General features: G+C 33.4%; 1 protein-coding gene across 1 annotated transcript in view; it reads left to right on the top strand.

The window, feature by feature from the left end:
- Positions 1-24904, top strand: part of LOC132746718 (voltage-dependent calcium channel type A subunit alpha-1-like) — a 289277-nt gene that overhangs the window by 47777 nt on the left and 216596 nt on the right. The gene's annotated exons all lie outside the window — the stretch shown is intronic.

The raw sequence follows: 24904 nt of genomic DNA on the forward strand, positions 1-24904 counted from the left end.
ATTTGTAAATATTTAAGATAACATATAAATTTGCTTAAGATACAAAAAATGTTCCCTTTAAAAATTGGGAAATTCACAGGTACAGCCCGATTGATATCAACATGATTTTCCTCGTGGCGCTTGAGCAATTTAACGTTCATGCAAAGATTAAAAGGAATTATGACAGGATTGAAACTAATTTTGACATTAACCAGTTTACTCACCATATACCCTTGGGTGGGCATGCTGTCACTTTAACTTATGTTTTCATGTTATGTTTACTTTCAAGGAAATTGTGAACAACTTTGAATGTTTTGTTTTGTTTTAATTTTTAGGATTATGTTTGCCTGCTTTTCCAAAACACAACAGTTACTGATCAATGTATATAACCTTAAGTTTCAAAGAAAATATTAGAATTATTTCCTATGACACTTTTTGCTCATAACACAGTTGGATAAAAATGAAATATATCATTGACATAACCAGAAATGCCCTTTGCATTTCTAGAGCTGGTTATCCATTTTGTCATGGTCTTTGTCATTGATGAATTGTTTCATTCTCGAAAGGTTTATTGTTCAAAGACATTTTAGATATCTATCGATGGGCCTATTAAAATTATACAGCGGGAAAATATTTTTATGAACTTTATAATGTTTTTTTTTCTTGTTTAGTACATAGTTTTAGGCACGAGCGGCCATCTTAGTAGAACTACCGACGTACTGTAATAATTGATTTCTTCATATTGATTGCACTGAAAAGTTCATGTTTCTTGAATATAATTATGTACATGATGATGTACTATGTACAAATCAGAAATAAAAGTTCTGTTCTGTTCTACTCCGTACGCTAGCTGGATAGTTTACTCACATGAAAGAATCCAAAGACCATGGCGGGATTCTAACCTACACCTGTGAGGGGTTAGTGTTTTGAAGTCAAAGACCTTAACCACCCGACCACGGAAGTCCCTTTTGCTGAAAAACAAATCGATTAGCTCTGAATGTTCATGATAGTATAAATAAACGATTACAATTCGAAAATGTGTTGTCTTACCTTAAGGCTTGTAGCAATTGTTTAATAAACATTCCATTTATAGTCATATTTATATTTACAACAAAATTAGATATGTAACCTTTTTAAAGATTTATTTTAGCTTATTCCCAAAAATGTATCAAGAAACGTATTCGTTTTCTTTTTATAATTTCAATCGTTTTTTTTTCTTTCAAGAGATACTTAGTAAATTTAACTTTCTTCAAACTATTCAAGCCGTGTACGCCGTAGGAGATTCTACTTAATCCCCCTATAAAAACATCCGCTCAGAATAAAAGCTATAAACGCCAATACGTTCTCCTGCTAAGATTTACCGAGGTTAAGTCGGTAGATTCAGAGTGACATTATGATTGATAAATAAAGTGCAAAGATTTTCTCTCCAGTGTACTTTTGGCTCTTGCACTGAGACAGCGACCTTGTTATTATAGTAAAACAATCATCCTGATAGATTGTAAAGTGTAAACTATAATTTTGAAATGATGCGAATATGAATATTAGAATGATTTGTATCATCTTACGTCATGACCAGAAGTAGAATTGTTAAGAAAGAGATATCAATTTTGAGTACTAGTATCTTACGTCATATGACGTGTAAGCATTCCCTTTGCATAAAACGTGTTATACTCACTTGATTGCAAAAAAATGTGTAAAGCGAGTTGGAATTAAATATATAACATGTTAATCTTTCACTAAAATACTTTTACTGCAGGAATTTATTGAAGTCAAGATCATTTTTCCTGAAATTCCTGTTATTTCAATAATAAAATATACAAATTATGTTTAAGAAGCTGCATTCCTCAAGACTGGCCAAGTTAATGTTTGATAAAAAAAACATGCCATTTTAACGATACTATGTATTCATACTTTGTTTACCTAAAATGTGTTGCGTTTTCAACGTAACATTTCTTTCAGTGTTTTCTCAAAAGATTTCACATCTACAAAGATATAACGTATTTTCACATATCAAATTTGAGCATAATACATCTTTGAGAAACATGTTTGTATATAATAACATATAAATATTATAAAGCAAGCAAACTTTATGGTTTAGTTAATTACATCATCCTCATTTAAGATGTCAACCTAACACTGTAAAATAAAATAATTTTACTGAGACATTTCATGTAGCGATCACAAAGAATATCGTCAAGGTAAAACTGTTTCCATAACAACCACTTTATGACAAAATTGATGTTCTTGATAACTTTGAAGAAATAAGCAATAAAAACAAAGACTTTAGATTAATTTTGTATATTTTATTGAAAATCTGTAAAATACATAACAATTGATGAAAAGTTAAAATGAATGTTTCAAACAAGGTATATTCTCAATTTCATATAAGAATTTGAAAGTAATAAATATGAAGAGTAAAGGGACTGGAGAATTATAATTGGTTTCAGTCCAATATATTTAGTTATTTACGTTAGGGGTATCTTTTCAAACTTTTCTATATGATAAATTGACTGAAAATGAACATATGTCGAAATATTTGATCAAAATTAAAAGCAACGTAGACAATAGCTTTGTTTCATCGGTCAAATTTATGGTATTCCATAATCGCCTACGAACAAAATTGCATTTCAATATTGCCTACAAGCATGTTTTAAATGCTCATAAATGCTCATAACAACAAAAAAACTTTTTTCATCTACTGCTACGGAGATGATAATCTGACATTTTCTTGACTTAACTTTCCATAAGAAAGAAATTAAGGGATAGATACATGTATACATGTAGAAGCTTTGTGCTGTCAGTCTGTGGAAAGGAAATAGTCGTTCACTTTATTAAGCTTTTCCAAATACAAGTACTTGTGATTGTTGCTCTGCTGGGATCTTTGTCGGTGGTCCTGTGTTGCTGGGCCGTGTGCGGGTTGCGTTCATTGATCGCCATCCTTCCTTGTTGATCTTGTTTTTCATATTTTAACGACGTTAGCATCACAGTACAGAAAGTTCTTGTGAAGATGATTCTTATGGTTAGTTTATTGCTTATTCACAACCTTGTTGATTGGGTAATTATATCTTCTAGAACTCTAGATAAGAATAGTCCTTATGTCACTGATTATAGTTCATGCTCTTGAAATAAATAAACCTGGCATTGTTTCCTATGTTTATATATCATGTATATGAAACGTCAGCTAACTGCGATATATGTGCATTAAGACTTTGTGAGCATTGTATACATGCTACATGCATGCGTTAAAGTTTGGGCGTAACAAATAAAACTTTAAATATAGATGAAATTAGATTTTGCACAAAAGGGAAAACAATCTTATCACTGATTATAAGCATAGATCTCAAGGTCAAGTAAATTCCAGACAAATGTTAATCTATTTGTTTAAAATTACGTTGTAAAAATCTTATAAATGATCCCAAAGAGTGTACAATAAAGCAAAAGTGAAAATTCTGATTGATTTGTCTACAGTAAGATGACATACAGTTAGTTTCATAAGGAAGTTATAAGTTTTTGTGTGCCGTTTTGTTGAAAAGGAAACAATTTGATAAAATATCATCTGAAGGCCCATTATGTCCCTGAAATGCTGTTATTGTTATTTCTCCAAAGCGTTTTATTTCTGTTGTCATGTTATATTTTTTAAAGATACTCATTGGCAAATTATTGCACCTGTTGCTTTTTGGTAATAAGTACAACTATGGCGACATCGTAGTTTGTATGGAAGACAAAATACTTCTTTATTTACATTTTTGCTATTAATTAATTACAAATTATTACATATTCAGCGCTATTTTCTTCCAGTGTACAAAGATCTAAAATGCCCTAAAAAATTATTTAAACGTTATTAAACTCATGTCTAACTTTAAAAAAAAAGAAACAATTTAACCGTTTCTGAGGCATAATGTGCCTTTAACGAGTTCGAAAGTAAATATTGAACAAAAATCAATAAAAAGTCATTTTTCTTTTTTACAAATAAATACCGCAATGCTAGTTAAACTCGTTTATTTATTTTTCTCTTTTTTTTGAAATTCTATGGACACAACAGAACATCGGTTTACGAAGCTATGGGGTCAAACCTCAAGTGCCACAAATCTTGTATTAAAGAAGAATGTTTTAAAATGACTGGATGACAACAATTTCCAGCCCATGATGATATGCTATCACTTTGAATCATAAAACATATAAATGCCATTCCGTGATTTCATTTTGACGTATCAGTTATTGACGTTATTGATGGAAGTTGATCACGTCAAACACTTTAAAAAGTGCGTGTATCAAAATACTTGAAAAAAGTGCTTTATATCATAACGGAAAAATCTACGATGGAAAAGTTGTTGTAGAGACATGACGTATTTCTTTAAGGAAAATGTCACATTATATTAAAGCACGTGTCTATCAAAGAGTGTATTCAACAGGAGATCAAGGTTTCCAGACAGTTTTCTGTCTGATTGTTTAGTCTAGATACAATTTATAAATTACTCTCTGTTACACAATTTGTAGTTTCTTTAAAAATATTTAGCCAAGTTTAAGTATGTCGAAAGATGTGACTGTGAATTATGTGTGATTATTGAGAGACGGGCAAAAGGTTATTCTATACAAATAATGATAATGTGTAAACAGTTATGTAATTAATTTAGTAATAATCTTAGTTAAAGTAATGCTTTGTTTAGAGTATCATACTGTAAAAAACTTTATATACCCTTGTGTTGTGAGTGATAAAATCTTGTTTAGGTTTCATTTTAATTTAAAGTTTTAAAATTGTACTATAAGCATATAAGGTAAGCAGTGGCCTAGTAAGGGGAGTGATTGCCTAGTGGTAAATGTATCTTCCTCTTAACCAAAGAATAATGGATTCGAGCCCTAATTGGGTCACAACCATGTTTCTTCATATGACACCAGTACTGGTTGCTTCCAGGAAGCGGACTCGAACATTATTAATATAAGCTGCAAGAACTTGTTTCGCAATCGAGCTTGATTAACATGTTTAAACCAATATCAAGTAAAAAAAGAAATCATTTAACTAACATTAAGAGGTCCTCCGATGATGGTGATTTTTCAAAACATGTGTCTTACTTACAACCACGAGAAAAACGTTCATCTGTTGAACTTTACTTGATGGACATTCAACGTCCATCTTTGCAACATTGATTCAATCAATATGTTATTATAACAAATATACGATACATAAAAAAGCCCTTGAATCTTTTTGCTAATACTATCTTTGTGATATTCATATAAACATAAAAGCTATTCTTCAAATCATCAAAATGAAACAATACGACATTTAGAATAACCTTTATATTGTTCGTCCAACTAGTGCATGAAATTGTGACTTGCAGGGCTCCTTGCCGGTGGTTCTGTGTTGCTGGATCGTGTAGGGGCTGCATTCATTGAGCGCCACCCTTCCTTGATAATATTTTGTTTCATATTTTTTATGTCATACTGAAGAAATGGGAAAAAAATCTAATTCCCCTCTTTTGTGTCGTGCCTGGATTTGTTATGGACGGTATAAATTATACATCTGTTTTAAAATAGCACAATCTGCTTGTTGTATCGTGCATCTGGTTAACTGCGTTGTTTTAAATGTACATTTTGTATTTGTATGCATGTCCTGAAATAAATCTATCTAACTTCAGTATCAATATATAATGCATAACAAACATTGCTTTCTTGTTATCCTTTTAATTGATATTAGCACTTTATTCGAGTTTGACTTAATAATTTATGAAAACTTTGTAGATAATTACTGTATGACACTGGAATATGAAGTTTTGTAATTAATATATTTATTTTTAATTTCTGGTTATCAAATGGAAATATGTGACAAATAGTTGTGTCCTCTCATGAAAGATATATTCATGTATAAATTATTGCATAAAATAATGCGCAACGAGGTTTATATATTAACGGAGAACAAAACATGCTTTTTAGAATAGATTATCTTGACCTTCGCGTTTTTTGGATATCCGTGGCTCGGGGCTAAATTTGAAAACAGCTAAATGCAATTACTGCCCCGGTAGTTTTATTATTATTAAAACATGACTGTCAAATGTGCATCACACTTAGCACTTGAAAAACATGGGTGATATGGTTACTTTATACGAAATACAGATAACAAAAACGCAGAATTACCGATTAAGGCGTATACTTTTATGCAATAATAGCGCTAATGCACCCATTTTTCATGCATTTACATCTGCAGAAGCGCTTGAACTTAATAAATATGTAAAAATCTGGAAACAAAGTGATCCCTCGGAAGCATTAATTATAACAAAATTACATAAGAATAGCAGACTCGGTTTGATTGAGTCTGTACATGAGGGATAATGAATGAGTGCAAAATCCCTCACGCCCCTAGCACCGGCTTGAGCTTGAACCCACATTCGACAAGTTTCTGATCTTTTAAATTAGTCAAGTGTATCATTCTTAGAAATATAGTTTCCCAAGCAAGAGGTATGAAGACATTCGCATTTTAATTAAGTCTTTAAATACAAAATAATGAAATTTATGTGAATAGATAACATCCGAAACTCGGAAAATGTGGCTTTTGCCATGCTAATCCCTGAACAAGTTATAGTTTTTACGGTGTCTGTTTTCATTCTGATTGGCGCAGAAGATAGTGTGCATTTACTGGCCATTTTCGACCGCGTATTGGATACATCCTCTAAAAAATGTTCATATTAATATCACAGTATCTTGATATAACTGTTTTATTGTTGTTGTGGCTGTTGTTGTTGTTTTTGCTGCTGTTACACAACATATCTTGACAAACGGGTTTGGTATATTGAATAAGTTGAACTAGAGACAGAGTCTTTATCTGGAATATTTATTTAACATTTTTAACCACAAAAATGATTGCTCCGAAAACAAACCAAACTGAAACAAGTGAAGCAAGAAATTGTTTTATGAAAATCTGGATTAATCTAACCGTTATTAATTTAAAAATCGAATACAGACACATTAATACTAATACGTTATTTCTGGTGCACTTGTTCCGTTTATATGCACATGATTACCACGAAGCAAATATCTCATTTTATCTTTTGGTATAAAATGCGTTTGCAAGAACAAAATAAGATAACAATTTATTATGTGTTATCTGTTAATGCAAGCTTCAGTCGTTTTACATCTTTTTCTTTTCCTTTTTATGACAAATGTTGCTATTTTTTTGTGTTCATGTAATGAAAATTTCTTAATTTTGTTGGTTTGTTTGGTTTAACATCGCACCAACACAGTATATGTCATATGATGCCGTAACAGGAAAATTGATTTCAAAGTAACACCAGGGGTCAAAATTACTTCACCTGTTGAAGCTTAGAAATACATAGACTCCAGTTTTTTTTAACTTTCTGTCGCCTCTTAAGACCACGCAATGATCAACGGTTTCTGCAATTTTTCTTATACTTCAACAATTAAAGACAACCCGTCAACCACAAGGGGATATCAGTTTTGTAATTTTATGTATTACATCAGATGGAGACGACTCTGATCACATCGTTTTCCATGTTGCCTCTATGTCGTTGACGGTTAACACAAATGGAATGATAAAACAATACACTTGTGGTTTGACTCTATAAATAAAATGCATATCGTACCACATATATCCTCGTTTTCATTTCTAAAGTCCAAAATATCAATTCTAAATGTACACTGTACTCCATTTAGTTTCATTTTCATTTTCAAGACCATGTGCTTTTGCAAATTCATTTATTAGTCTTTATTTTATCTCTTAAACTGTTTTGAAGTCGATCATTTTTGTGTAGATACAGATCCACAACGAAATTATAGACCTTTATAAATTAATTATATCAAAATTAAGACATTTTTGCATCATAAAGAATAAAAAAAGATGTGAGGTCGAAATATTTTTCACAGCGTAGTATTTACACAAAAAACAATATTGTGGCAGGTGTTCAAGAATAAAATATTTTTACCTTACTTGCAATACAAACAAATATTTATATTTATGTCTTGTTTTTTAGCTAATTTTCGCTTTTCATACAGATTTTTGCCGCGTAGCATGCAGTCTCCTTCGTGTTGCCATTCAATTTGAGTGTATATAAAAAGCTACATGTTTATACATTTTAAATATGATTTGTGCACTTACTTGTGTGCTACCCATAATCATGTACATTTTATCTTTGTTTGTTATTCTACGAAATGTCCATTCATTTATGATATGATACTCTATTATGATACAATATTTCTTTGGTACATATTCAAATACAGTTTGGATATTGTGAAGTAATATTTTTTTATAATTTTACTGAGAAATTATCAAAATATTTTTCACAGTCTTCTGAAAAAGCGTTTTATAACATGACAAATGTATTAAAGCTTTTGAGTTTCCAACAATGCTGAAAAAACAACACCTTCAATATTTCCTGTGGCTTAATCAAATCATAAAAAAATAAAACACGATCTCTCGAGTTGTCATTTAGGGAATTGAAATGGTCGCGTAAGAGTGTTGACAGATGTATTCCCAAACCGTGCTTAATATTCTAGAATTAGCTTTTTAAGTGAATCAAACATTTCGCTTGCAGTTATCATTTACGTGACACTATCAAAGCAATTGAATTAAGAGAATTGTTTTCATCTCAGTCCGACACTTTTCTCATAGTATAATTAATTAATACGTTTCGGTATAAAATAATATTTCGTACATCTCTCGCTCCTAGGTAAGAAATGTTTGTTTGTAAAAAACGATAAAAGTGTTACATTGTGTACCACATATGTACTTCTTTAAAAATGTCTACCATAAATGATGATTAAGGAAGACACTTATTTTTTTCAATGTGTAAAAAGCTTTAAATAAGGTGAATACAAAATAGAATAAAAGCTCTTGGTTCTTGGCTCTTAAGTGGTCCGTTTGAAATAAGTTTCATACTTACCTCTAAGGTACAATGTTATTCTGTAAACAAATATAACAAACAATAACACTCTTACCTATGTATTTCAACTGTTTTGCAAAAGAGAACACATTTAAAGCTAAAATACACAGGACGGGGAATGTTATAAGCTATTTTTACATGGCGTCGTGTTTTTCATATTTTAAGCATTATTTAACATTTAAACCTGATTATTAAATAGTAATGTTTAATAAACATCTACGGATGTTTCCGAAGTAATAATGTTGCCTTTCATGTGAAACATTTGTACCATTATTCTATGAAACGCGGCGAATGATTTATTAGTAAAGGAAACCATGTGCCTTAAACGAACAATCAATGGCATCAAATTTTGAAAATGAGCCATAAGTTACTGTAAATTATTCTCTTTCCATAAATGAATTATTACCGACATTTTGCATATGACCCAATAATTTAAGTTAATTGAATTTTTATAATGTTGAGTTCTTTATCAATTTTTGTTTTGTATGTTCATAATCGGTGCCAATCTTAAGCCTAGAAGATCTATACAGCAAAGCGAGCTGCTGTAATTACCAAAACTTTTATATTCTCGTCATTTATTTATTTATTTTTTTTTTGGTAAAAGGCATAATACAATCATATTGAAACAACTTTCTTTTGAGCGTCCAAGTTTATTCTTTTATTGTTCGTTTTGTAACACTTAAATTAAAACCCTGCAGCAACGTGATAGAATAACAGCACGCAACTATCTTCTAGCTGGTACTCATAAGAGCGCCGTATAAAACTATTATCTTGGAAGACATTATTTCACCCATCAATTAAATCTCTTTTTTGGCCATATCGTATAAAACAATGCAGCGAAGTCATAATTGACGGTGTTTAAATCGTCTAAAAAGCTAAATGCATTGCGTTAAGACCTTTCTTGAAATATGCAAATCGAGGCAGATCAGACATTTCATCTGAAACACATCGAGTGAAATCAGATTAAAACGCATTATCGTGCAGTGCACTAAGGTCAAGGTTAGAGATTTAGTTCAAGAACAGTGTTCGTTATTATTACAACTGGTAAAGTGATATTAGTTATAAGACATTGTTTTATTTGTAATTTTATATATTTTCAAATACTTCATTAGTGACATAAAAATGAATTTTACGGATTAAGTAGTAAACTCCATGAAGGTATATTCTCCGCCAGACTGTGTATTTACATACATTCGGAACTTTGCCTGTTTCGGACTAAATGATGTATTTCTCTCCCTTTATCTGTACTACGCCATTTGTTCATATTAAATCACGTATTTGATTATACTCTTGTGTGTTGATCTACATCCATTTTACTGGCGTGGAGGCAGCGAATTTACGTCCCACGCTCGATAAAGACCTGTGTACTTCATCTCGTAATAGAATTATTACCGTGAACGCAAGTGTATTATACAAAAACATTGACAATGGCAAATTCTACCCGCGCGCCAAAACAATGGTGCCTTACCAAACATGAAACTGTAAACTCATTTGAAAACTGGAGACAGAACTTAATCTACAGCCTTTCTTTAGACAAGAACTTTGCTCCGTTTCTCGTGGCTGGGCTTAAATGGCAGAAAAAGACCAAAACTGCACCCCAAAGAGGCTTTGTGAACGACGGTGAGGATGTAGCCGAAGCTGACAGGAAAACCCGTGAGCAAAAGGTCAACATTCTTGAGTTGATGTTAGGACAGATAGCAAATTTTTGTCCAGTAATATCCAGAAACACTATTGTTAAAAACTCTACCTCCGTTGATGATATTTGGCAAACAATCCGCCTCCACTATGGTTTCCAAATTACTGGTGGCCATTTTATTGACTTTGATTCTATCCGATATGATCCTACAGAGAGACCCGAAGATTTGTTCCAACGACTCACCGCATTTATTGAAGATAGCTTGTTACATCAGGATATGGGCATCAAACACCACGACGAACCGATAACCGAAGATGAGGAGCTCTCTCCAACGCTTGAAAATCTAGTTGTCTTAACATGGCTGAGACTGATAAACCCTGACTTACCTAAACTTGTCAAACAGAGATACGGTACTGAGTTACGAGCAAGAACATTAGCCTCTATAAAATATGATAAACAAGATCAACAAGGAAAGGCGGCGTTCAATGAACGCAACCCCCATATGACCCAGCAACATATAAAACCTGAAATTTCGCAAGCACTGGACTCACTTTTAGAAGAGTTGCGTTCAGCAGAGGATGCCAAAACCATGAGAACAACGGTCAGAAAATTTCCACGACAAAAGCCGCAGTCAAGTCCATTTTGGTCTAAACCCAACCAAAAGTCGTGTCCGCTTTGCAAAGCCACAGGACGTCCTGATCGCCACTTCCTTAGTAAGTGTACTTATTTGCCGCAACAAGACAGACATTTTTTGGCAAGGGCCCGCGCTACATGTATTGATGATATTCCTCTTGATGATTCTGAGTTACACGATCCCGATGAAGAGTTTCGACAAGTGTCGGTATCTACTAAACGTGTTCAAGTTCGGCAGTCTCCTTATCTTGACACTTACTGTGGCCATATTCCGATTCGTTTAACTGTTGACAGTGGCGCCACCGGTAATATGATTCGTGCATCAACTGCAGCACAATTGAACGCAAAAATCACCGCTAGCTCCCAATCTGCTCACCAAGCCGATGGTTCCTCTCCTTTAAACATTGTAGGGGAAACTAGGATAACATTTACACGCGATGATCATAACCTGTATTTTGAAGGGTTAGTTGTCGAACATTTAGATACAGATGTTTTGGCCGGTATTCCATTCATGGAGGTAAATGATGTTGCCACACGGCCAGCTCGTCGTGAGGTGTCTATTGGAAATGACCACATATACTACTACGGCTCGCCAAGCACTTCAGCCCCAAATCACGCTATTCGTCGTGCTCACGTCGCACGTGCTCCTTCAACCTCAACTACGCTGTGGCCCGGAGACTTTATTGATGTTATGTTACCGTCTGACATGCGCTCCACAGACAACATCTTTTCGGTTGAGCCTCATACCAGGGACTCGGACAACTACTCTTGGCCGCAGCCATTTTTGGTTTCAAGCGTTGGTGGAAATTTGCGAATACCGAATTTATCAAACGAACCAATGCTTCTTAAAAAAATGAACATTTTTGTCACGTACGTGCTACTTACTGTCCTGTGGGGAATGAATCTGAATCAAAAGCTCTACCTAACTCAGCAAATGCAAACATGAAAAAGTCAACACATTCCGGTCAAACACGTGTCGACCCAGATGACTTATTGTCAACAGGTATGAGAGATCAGTTTAAATCGCTACTTATAAAGTATGATGACGTCTTCAATCCAAACTTTAAAGGTTAAAATGGTGCATTGGGTCCATTGGAAGCGAAGGTGAATATGGGTCCCGTGCAGCCTCCTCAGCGAAAAGGACGATTACAACAATATGCAAAATCTCAGTTATCTAGTCTCCAGGACAAATTTGACGAACTGGAACGTATCGGTGTCTTCAAACGCCCGAGGAGTTGGGAATCACAGTCGAGTATTTGAATCTGTCCTTTCTTGTAAAGAAACCGAATGGTATTTTTCGACTAGTCACAGCCTTTGCAGATGTTGGTAGATATAGCAAACCTCAACCGTCATTGATGCCTGATGTCGATTCAACTCTCAGGCAAATTGCGCATTGGAAGTATATAATTATTACTGACTTGACTAAATCCTTTTACCAAATTCCACTGTCAAAAGACTCCATGAAGTACTGTGGTGTATCAACTCCGTTCCGTGGCGTAAGAGCTTATGTACGTTCAGCAATGGGAATGCCTGGTTCTGAGACAGCTCTTGAAGAACTCACGTGTAGAGTGTTAGGACACCTAGTTCAAGATGGTACTGTTGCTAAAATTGCAGATGATCTGTATTGTGGCGGAAATACACCAAAGGAGTTGCTCACAAATTTCGAACGTGTATTGGAAGCGCTTCATTCATGCAGCCTCAATTTATCAGCTACTAAGACTATTATCGCACCTAAACAAGCATCAATTCTCGGCTGGATATGGGAACAGGGGAGTATCCGTGCAAGTCATCATCGTATTTTAACGCTTTCTACATGCCAACCGCCTAAAACTGTCACTGCTATGCGCTCATTCATAGGCGCATACAAAGTGCCTTCTCGGGTCATTACAAATACAACAGAAATACTATCTCCTTTAGAAGTAGACATAGCTGGAGGTGAATCAAAAGACTCTATTGTTTGGACTGACGATCTAGTAAGTGCGTTTTCTAATGCTCAAATGACCTTATCTTCCAATTGCTCAATAACACTTCCCGTCCGTCTGATCAACTATGGATTGTAACGGATGGTGCTTCGAAAAGCAGAGGTCTCGGAGCTACTCTTTACATCAATAGGAAGGATAAGCTTCATGTAGCTGGTTTCTTTAGCGCAAAACTCCGTCAGAACCAGAATCGTTGGTTACCATGTGAAATTGAGGCCTTATCAATCGCTGCCTCAATAAAGCACTTCAGTCCCTACATTATCCAATCGTCCACATCTACATGCATACTTACCGACAGTAAGCCATGCGTTCAAGCCTTTGAAAAGCTTTGCAGAGGGGAGTTTTCATCAAGTCCACGTGTGTCTACATTTCTATCTACCGCAAGTCGCTTTCAAGTTTCAATTCGCCATGTTTCTGGAGCAGCAATCTTACCATCAGATTGCAAAGCTCCGAAGATCCACCGGAAACTGTTGGATTGGCTTTTGCTGCCGATGTAATGAAACGGGAACGTCAACTCGTTTTAGTAGTTCGAGAATGTGTTACCTCGTTTACATTCACAAAGTTGCTAGAAAGTGAGCGTCATCATGACTTACGGGATGCTGTCGTACAATTATTGGCAGAGGTTCACCCGCTGGATGGTCCGTACGCCGTGATTAGAACCGATTCAGCTCCAGGTTTCAAAGCATTGGTAGATGACCAGTTGTTAACACGACACCATATATCAATAGAGTTAGGACGTGCCAAAAACCTCAACAAAAACCCGGTCGCTGAAAAGGCTATACAGGAATTGGAGGGTGAATTCTTAGAGCAAACTCGTCACCTCATCAAATACTAACTCCCATGAATCTCGCGATAGTAACCGCCCGTCTTAACACGCGCATTCGCAAACGAGGCTTATCTTCCAGAGAAATGTGGATGCAAAGAGATCAGTTCTCAAATAGACAAATTCCTGTAGAAGATCAAAAATTAATATCATCTCAACAAATTCAAAGATCGACAAATCATGTACAGAGTGAAAAAGCAAAATGCCCTTCAAATCAAACTCCGGTTACTCCTGATTTAAAAGTAGGCGATATTGTTTATCTTCGAAAAGACCTCAACAAAACAAATGCTCGAGAAAGATTCATTGTAGTGGCCTTGGAGTTTCCATGGTGTAATATTCGTAAATTTATAGGTAACCAGCTCAGGAACAATTCCTATCGTGTTAAGTGTTCCGATTGCTTCAAAGTAACAACACATTTCAAAGCTTCTACGAAAGAATCCCCGATTGAGTTCGACTCTGACGAAGAGAGCGAAAGGAATAAGCAAGAGATGCTTCACGTTCCGCCCGCCACACCAGATATCCCTTTGGAAATATCGATTCCACCTCCGAAACCTATTATCAGTTCAAATGACTATGATCCAGAATTGGTTACGTATGATTCTCAGGAGGGAAATATTGACAATGGCTCTGATTCGGAAACTAATACTGATGTTCCACATATTGCGGAGTCCAATGTATCTAGTCGCCCGGCTCGAAAGCGGTGCCTACCTAAGAAGTTAAATGACTATGTTCTGTACTAGAGTGATTTGAACATTTTGGGGCATAATAATCCCCAAAAACCCCTGTGACTGTTGTAGTATTAATCAAACCTAGATTCACTTAAGTGCAGGGGCATAATAATCCCCTTAAAACCGGAGGGCAATCTACCCTATGATGGTTTTACATTTTGTAGGAAAAGGAAAGTGGTAGCGCCAGACTGTGTATTTACATACATTCGGAACTTTGCCTGTTTCGGACTAAATGATGTATTTCTCTCCCTTTATCTGTACTACGCCATTTGTTCATATTAAATTACGTATTTGATTATACTCTTGTGTGTTAATCTACATCCATTTTACTGGCGCTCTATGTAACACCAAATCATACTATATCTTAAAGTTAACAAACAGAGCCGACTTTTTTAATGGTTTTTACTTCATTTATGTCCATTTTGTTTGTATTAATAAAAGAAGTACAAACTATGCTTTGCCGTACAATACATACCGGTAAAACTCCACAAACATAACAATATACTGAAATATCGCACGGTTTTCGTATTACAAATATACATGTATAAATATAGATATATACTAATTTTTATTGTTGTTGTTAATCTCGTTTGAAAAATCATAAAATCAAAATATACTGTTGTTAGTGGATATAACACAAGATTAAAAAAACAACACATTTAAGGGTTATATAACAGATTATTGAAATAACATGAAGGTTAAATATACTTAAATTATGCTTTACGCATATTTACCATACCTTTTTTAAATCAATACACAATCATTGTTTTTTTTATTTGTTAATGTCATCATTGAATTTTAGCGAAAGTGAGAATATAAATCAACTACCATATACCCCTCTATACACTGAATGTGAAAAAATTTCTCATCTATTTCTGCTGTTATATGTTGATATATAAGGATGTAATATATTGATAAATAAGGATAGACATTCAGCTCTATGAGAATGGTCAATTAAGTGCAAAGATTGTCACTCTCGTGTTATTATGGCATTAAATGTATTGATCCAAAATGGTCAGATGGTCACGCGATTCTTAGTTGATAATTGGACAACCTGTTATTAGTGTTGGTGATGGAAAACCAGTACTAAGATGGCGAATACATGAGGTTTAATTTTACTTTACAATATGTTGCTTTCTGGAAGAAATAGATATACTAAAGTCTCAAATTCCTAAAAGTAGCAGTATTATAACAATACATACCAATATGTATACATAAGGATCTTTCTTTCCCATTGTAATAGTCTTTTCCACCCAGACAAATGTCATTTGACTTTCTTGTACATTGCAGACACTTGGAGTTGATTTCTTCAATAAAAATTACATTTAACCCATGATTAATCGATAATATTCAATATAAGTTTTATCAGTTGAATAGAAGTGTCTACGGCATATTACCATTGCATTCATAAAAGGACATATATTGTCTCTTTTTGTGCCAGATTGAGCTAAATTTTATGTTGATCAGGAAAAACAGCTTTTATCGTTACAATACTAATTTAAATTTGAAAATGAACTTTATGAACCTACCACAATGGTTAGTGGAAATTTATAGTTTCATTGCAAGTGATTTGAGCAAAGAAATGTTAATATGTTTTTATAAAACTAAGAATTTGTTAGAATCTTTCAAATTTAATTTAAAAAGCTATGAATTTTGATGCCAAAGAGACGTTTGAACTTAAATTATGTAATCAATTTTTCAACACGTGATAAATACAATTTCTAATTTGCCTTTATTGTTCTTCTCCATTAGCGTAAATATAAACATTGCTGTCCTTTGTGCACGTCAACTATTTTCATGTCAGAAATAAAGTGGATATTTTTTTTACAATCCAAATTAACAAAATATTGATTTATACATCAACGGAAAATTAAGTATTAAGACAGTTTTATTGAGAAAGTTTTATTGCAAAATTTCTCATAACATTTTCAATCAAAGTATGACTGTTGCTATGGTAACATCTTGGTGACATTACTACTTTTTATAACTAAGGAGAAATACATTTAAATAAGTTTAATGATCAATGATATTTAATGAAAAAGAAACATTTATGAAAAAAAGATAAAAGCTCTTACAAGATAAGTGTTTTCAGTTAATGCACTGGTTGTAAATATATTTACTTTTATTTCAGTGATATTTTTGCCTGGGTCAGTATATTATAGTGTTAAATATAGAGACATGCATCCTTGTAAATCAAAGAAGAACTTTCTATAGAAAATGATCGACCCTCTAGTATTCAAGGGTCCTCACATTTTACTGATAATAATAATTTAACCGCAAAGACAAATACTTGACCGAGAGGGAAATAAATTCTGAAGTTGACAAAACAATCAAAATGTTTAAATGATATATGGAAAGAAAATTCATGAACTTATGATCACATTTTAAAGCTATGTTGACAATTACAGTATTTAAGTTAGGTATAGAAAAAGCCAACAATTTGTAAATTTCAAGAATCATGACTACAAGAGCTAAAAGAAAGTAACGTCGTACCATTGTCAAAGTATAGCAAATTTAAACTTAGATTATCTCAACAGCTTGCTTGCTTTTATGTCATCTAACTCTACGCATTATATATTTCAAAATTTTACATTCACAACGTTTTTTTTTGTTTTGTTTTTTTACGCAGTTTGTTCATTGTATCTTTTATATCTTTTGTCAATATTATTGATATTTAGGAAAAATATTTACATCATCGGTTAGTGTCAAATTTAAATATCTGTAAAATTGTTCAAAAAGTATTCATGCCGGCAAAATTCCACTTAAAATTTCAACACACGTTTATTCTATCAAAGAATTCAAGAGGGAGTAAAGTGTTCTAGACTATCTTGTCTCATTGGTAATTCAAATGCAATTTATAACTTGCACTCTGCCACGTCGAATTTCATTGCCTTTTGAGAATACGTAGTAGTTTTGGTTTGTACTTTGAAATGTTTTACTAGGTTTTTTGGCATCGAAACATTTATTATTATCAAGATTAAAATAAAATTAAAAGGATCAGTGTGAAAATGAATGGCAACCTATAAATCATTGGATTTCAGTAAACCATTAATAAATAACAATTAATGATATATGTGTGTTAGTTATTATGAAAAAAATTATATGTGCTTGCTTTTTCCCTGTTTTGATTTGCCGATGATTTAAATAGGTTATTTATATGAGCCATGCCATGACAAAAGCAACATAGTGGGTTTGCGACCAGCATGGATGCAGACCAGCCTGCGCCTCCGCGCAGTCTGATCAGGATCCATGCTGTTCGCTATCAGTTTCTCTACTTGTAATAGGATTTGTAAGCGAACAGCATGGATCCTGATCAGACTGCGCGGAGGCGCAAGCTGGTCTGGATTCATGCTGGTCGCAAACGCACTATGTTGGTTTTTGTCATGGCATGGCTAAATTATATTTGCTGATAAAATACCAAATTACAGTTCTGACTATTCAAGAGATAGCAAAAACTTTAAAACAAATAAAGCTTGCAAAATTAAAAATTCAGAAATTAAATTAAAGTATATGTCTTTTTTCTTAAGCTAAACAGAGCTCTGATTAAGTGTGCCAAATTTCGAGAATGAATTTAGCTTTTTTTTACTTGAATCTATCTCCTTCTGCAATCATTATTATTTATTGTATTTATGAAAGAAGTTTAAAAGGCTTTGAACTCACACTATGTATAAATCATGAACAGTTTGACAGATGTTATTTCCGTTCCAGCTATACCACTTTCTAAAATGTGTTTATTTTATCCCTATTTTACAAAAAGCAATAGATTTAGTCCGCCTGTCTCCTGCCAATTACATAATTCAAAACGTAATTTACAAATTGCAGTGTTAGATTTCTATCAAAGAAGAAACCGCCTTTATTTTGAGAGATGAAACAGATTTTAATTGGGAATGGGTTTTAACCTCACTGAGGGCAAACTTTTTGTGATATTTTATACTTCTTTTTTTTGTCTGATCGTATGAAAGTTTTCTGTTTAAGTTTTTGGAAAATGTTTTAATTAAGTGATATTTGTATTTTTAATTGTACGTTTTAAATGAACTGAGTAGACATGAGGTAGTTTTATACAATTTTGAATGGTTATATTTTCTTAATTAAGATGGTTAACCTCTTTCATCTTTTGCACACATGTTCAGAATTGTATGTAGTATATTATAACAGAACTGAACTGAGTCTATTCCATCAAAGTTGAAATAAATCTTGTTTTAATTAACCATTTTTGTCATCGTTTTAATTTTTATAGTTTCTCTTTCTCTTCATTAATATCAAATATACTTTCCATTGCTTTTGCTTGTTTTTTATTTCAATCATATGGTACTTTCTTACAAATTCTACAGTAAGATAAAGATAAGATAAGTAAACAGTTCTTAAATCGATGAAAAAAGTGTCTTGTTGTTGTTGTTCTTAAAGTTTTATCTTAATTTCAACTTGTTCATTAGTTTTTCAAACAAGACGTTTAACATCTGTATTTTTGTGATATTTTTATCAAGAATATTAAGTTATTATGTCGCATAACGGAGGAAGAACTCACGGATGTTACATACTTTTAATATACAAATACATATACACAAGTGAACGAGTGTAATACCAAAGTCGAACTCCTCGACTGAATCTCTAGCCCAAAATATATAGTGACAGTTTACACAAACGTGATGAAATCTAGCCGACTTACAAATACGTTCATACTATCATTTTGACATAAGCTCAGTTTGTATGTATCTTGCGCTATAATACACATAAATCATGTCATGTTCCAGAGTTCACATTATGAAATAAAAACCCTAATATATGTATATACATGTTGACTTGTCATTCTTTTTGAATATAGCATGTATGACTAATTAGCCTGTGCAATCAACAATACGACAATTATTAGAATTTACTCTTTACATTTCAAATAAGAAAATAAATTCCATAAATATCATAATAACTAGAAATAATTCTTTTAATCCCTGCTTCGTGTAAATAGTTAATATAACTCTGTATGCTATCAACAATAACTGTTTTTACTAAACCATTAATTGTATTATCTGTTGAAGAATCCCTGTATTTAACATATATACATGTACTTATTTTCAACTGGACTTTTTACTCTACAAAAAAGAGAAAAACCGAATCCCTAAAGAACGCTCAAAACAACAAAATTGTAAATGTTACAGGCTTGGCTTGATTGAGACTATTAATGGACTTTACTGGGAAGTGCAAGTTATCGTCCACGCCCCCTAGCACCGGTTTAAGCAGACTTCAACATTTAAACACGAAAATGGTGCAATTTAGAATTTAAAAACATCCGCAGATTTGTATAAGTCATAGGTAGTAAACTTAAACTATGGACAAGTCAATGAAGTTTACGATGTATAAGTCTAGAAGGATGCACTTTCAAATAGCTTTTTCAAAACTGTGATAAGTATCTTCAAATTGTGTTTGCTATATTCGATTTTGTAACTTACAATTTCAAAATTGCCGTTGACATTGATATAGAACTCCCATAGATAATTTGTCAAAGAGGTTAAATTACTAGATGTATTCACATTTAATTTAGTTATTTCCCCATTGTATACTGCACATCGGTCTTATTTGGTATTTCAAAATAAACGCTTGAGACAAATTGTGAGCTATTGTTCATATATTAGAGAAATCGTTTGCTAAATATTTATCACTGCGCTTGTCATTTCTCGTGCTATAAATATATTATATATGTGATAGTCCAATTTGTGTGGCATAATTTTTTTCAATCATTTAGATGAACAATAAATATTTAGGGCGAATTCATTGTAATATCTTGAAATGAAATGTAGAATTGTCATTCTTTTATCGGTTTAAACAATATTTGAAAATTGGAAGGTCAATTGCGAAATCTTGATTACAGCGTTTGCTTATCCGGTTTATTTTGTTATGTTTCCATGGGAGTCTCTGTAAAGAATACATTTAGTGTGGTTTTTTATATCATTATAATATATTCAGAATTTTGTTCATTGTATTTTTTTAACAAAAATAAGCTTACAACTGTGTTGAAGATAGGTTCAACTCTTGCTAAAGAATATATTGTGAAAATACGTTATACGGAAAAATAAAGTAGGCTGATGCAGTATATTCAATAGATATAAAAACTCAAAAATGATTCACACCAGCCGGGTAAACTTTTTAATTCAGTTGGCGAATAACTTCATTATTGAACTTCTTGGTTTCCATGAATAGTCTGCTTGTGTTGTTTTCTGATTCCATAAAGCATTTCTAAATTTCGACCAACGTTGACTGGTATCAAAATCAAGAGTTATATGTGTGCTTACACGATCAGAGTAGAAGTAATAGAAAGAGCATCGAAACACGAGGCTATCTGATTTGTACGAGGGGGCGTAGCCCCTGAGTATTAATCAGATTGCCGAGTGTTTTGATGTTCTTTCTCTTTTATATCATAGTCAGAAATAAAAACACGTTCCCTGATGTCACAATATGAAACCCCAGAAAATATGAACCAATGAACGAGTATCTGAATATGATATTTCTACCGCTTTCCCTTTCCCCGTTGTCACAATATGTAAACCCCAGACAAAATGAACAAATCAGTGGGCATGCTCTGCAGTGCGGGTAACTAATACCTGCACTCCAGTTAACACACTGTGCATGTATATGTTTACGATTGAACTCTAGAAAGGTCCCCAAACTATGATACAATTGCAGGTTAAATGTGTAACAACATCATCAGTTCAGTTCATCATAGACTCTGGTCATTAACCTTTATAATGTTTACCAGGTAGAATATGATTAATATGACGATTTTCATTAGTTAATCCTGATATATTGCCAGCCAAACAAATATACAAATAGAAAAGACACAGAAATCATCAAATAAAGGTTGTGATTTATTTCCAATTTTGAATAATACGTACATTCAATTTGAATGAAGTCATTTAATAGAGCAGATATTCTTAAATCTCTGTCATAGTGAATTATTGTTTTATTTATTTTCTTCGCATAACATGATTTTAAGAATGTAAAGCTACATCTTATGAATTATTTTATGAAAATTACGTCTTTTTTCCATAATTATGTGCCTTTTTGCTGTTAAGGAAATACATTTTTGTTTTTTATATTATATTCGTCTCAGATTATAAAATATATAATTATTTAAGCGCCTATTATACATGTATGTCAATTACTCAGGAGAAGAATTTTATAAGACACGATGTCTTTCATTCTTATCCTGTTTTTCAAGACTATTTGAATTGCTCTCTGTATATTGTAAATTGTAACATGTATATATATTCTAAGAAATTAAATATGTTTAAACTAAAACTAAATACAAACATATTTCTTTTATTCAGATGTTATGGAAGATTGGAAGTATTCTCTTTTTAACCAGGTTTTCAATTTTGAAAATCCTGGTTATTAGATTGGGGTATGGCGGGCGGATGGGCGGATGGGCGGATGGGCGGCTGGGCGGATGGGCGGATGGGCGGCTGGGCGGATGGGCGGATGGGCGGGCGGGCGTCAAACGAAATTGTGTCCGCTCTGTAACTCTTCAACCCTTTGAAGAATTTTGATGAAACTTCAGACAAATGTTTACCACATCAAGATGACGTGCAGAACGCATGTTCCGCATGGCTGGCTCCAAGGTCAAGGTCACAGTGACATTAACATTGAAAATCCTGTCCGCTCTGTAACTCTTCAACCCTTTGAAGAATTTTGATGAAACTTCAGACAAATGTTTACCACATCAAGATGACGTGCAGAACGCATGTTCCGCATGGCTGGCTCCAAGGTCAAGGTCACAGTGACATTAACATTGAAAATCCTGTTTACATGATTTTAACTTGATTTGTCAAACGAAATTGTGTCCGCTCTGTAACTCTTCAACCCTTTGAAGAATTTTGATGAAACTTCAGACAAATGTTTACCACATCAAGATGACGTGCAGAACGCATGTTCCGCATGGCTGGCTCCAAGGTCAAGGTCACAGTGACATTAACATTGAAAAATCCTGTCCGCTCTGTAACTCTTCAACCTTTGAAGAATTTTGATGAAACTTCAGACAAATGTTTACCACATCAAGATGACGTGCAGAACGCATGTTCCGCATGGCTGGCTCCAAGGTCAAGGTCACAGTGACATTAACATTGAAAATCCTGTCCGCTCTGTAACTCTTTAACCCTTTGAAGAATTTTGATGAAACTTCAGACAAATGTTTACCACATCAAGATGACGTGCAGAACGCATGTTCCGCATGGCTGGCTCCAAGGTCAAGGTCACAGTGACATTAACATTGAAAATCCTGTCCGCTCTGTAACTCTTCAACCCTTTGAAGAATTTTGATGAAACTTCAGACAAATGTTTACCACATCAAGATGACGTGCAGAACGCATGTTCCGCATGGCTGGCTCCAAGGTCAAGGTCACAGTGACATTAACATTGAAAATCCTGTTTACATGATTTTAACTTGATTTGTCATACGAAATTGTGTCCGCTCTGTAACTCTTCAAACCTTTGAAGAATTTTGATGAAACTTTCAGACAAATGTTTACCACATCAAGATGACGTGCAGAACGCATGTTCCGCATGGCTGGCTCCAAGGTCAAGGTCACAGTGACATTAACATTGAAAATCCTGTCCGCTCTGTAACTCTTCAACCCTTTGAAGAATTTTGATGAAACTTCAGACAAATGTTTACCACATCAAGATGACGTGCAGAACGCATGTTCCGCATGGCTGGCTCCAAGGTCAAGGTCACATGACATTAACATTGAAAATCCTGTCCGCTCTGTAACTCTTTAACCCTTTGAAGAATTTTTGATGAAACTTCAGACAAATGTTTACCACATCAAGATGACGTGCAGAACGCATGTTCCGCATGGCTGGCTCCAAGGTCAAGGTCACAGTGACATTAACATTGAAAATCCTGTTTACATGATTTTAACTTGATTTGGCAGTCAAAGGTCATATCATCTTTGGAGGTAATTTAAAAAAGATATGATATATTATTTCATGTCTACTTTGTAACTTGTTTTTCATTTATACAGAATTATCAATATAATTATAGTGAACAAATTCTTCTGTGCTGAACTCGTCCTACATTTCTCAACGGATTTTGTTCAAACTTTCACAGAAGCTTTGTCATCAAGCACCCTGGCACATATTGTCGGGGTATTGTGATTGGATAGTTTTTGACCTAATTATGGCCCTTTGTTTTTTTCCTTATACATAATATTATAGTGAACACTTCTTCAGTGGCAATTCCTCCTACATTATTCATGTTTTACATTGCACATAGTTACATTGTTTGTTGCTTGTATTTGTATTTCAAATACAACATATTTATCTACAATGATGATAATTGAAAACCTGGTTTCATGGCATTGCCATGTTTCTTGTTCAAAATTCAAACAATAATAATGAAGACTAAATATAGCAGATATACAGCTTGATACACTTTAATATCTTTTTGTTATTTTACTTACTCACTTCAAAATTTATAACAAGTTTTGTGCGGTGTCAAGCTCATTTGGTCTTGAATTAAAAAAATCACAAAGGTATCCTTTTTTATCTCCAGTATACTTGATTGCATGATATCTCAATCTGATATGTTCTACCCTTTGAACTTCGTTATTAAAATTAAGTAGGTGCAACATTTAGCAGAGAGTTTGATGCCGTTTGATTTGAATAATCGCTCTTAAACTCACTTTACAAATGACGTTGTAAGTAAATAAATAATCATATTCTTAAAAGGTAGTTGTCACTAGGAGGCACATATTCGAGCAGTTGAAATCAAATTATAAGATATTTTTATCCGCATTTCAAAGTGTATTTGAATATACATGTATATCAATTGATGCATAGGTTGTAATTGTAGTTGTGGAAGAGTAAATTAGCCCCATAATTGGCGGCGACATTAAGGGCCGTGCACTGTCGTCAGCTTAAAATAAGTTGCTTATTCCATAAAGATACTTTTTATTCAAATGTAACTATCAGTTATAAATAGCAATTAAATCATTAATTATACTGAAATTTACAATATTTAATTGTTTAAAGAATTTTGATATAAGAGTGCTTTAAATTGTAAATTATATTTTCTCATATATTTCACCTATGTGAACTTATCACTTGTTTACTTGTTATAGTTCAAATGCGTAACAATTATTTACAAAATGAAAATTGTTAATTAATAAATTAATAATGTTCATTGTAAATTATTATGTAACTTACTGCAATTATTTTAGTTAACTGTTGGGGCAAACCGATACAACAAA

This window comes from Ruditapes philippinarum, unplaced genomic scaffold (assembly GCF_026571515.1).
Source record: "Ruditapes philippinarum isolate M1 unplaced genomic scaffold, ASM2657151v2 ctg110_1_1_1_1, whole genome shotgun sequence".
Taxonomy (NCBI): domain Eukaryota; kingdom Metazoa; phylum Mollusca; class Bivalvia; order Venerida; family Veneridae; genus Ruditapes; species Ruditapes philippinarum.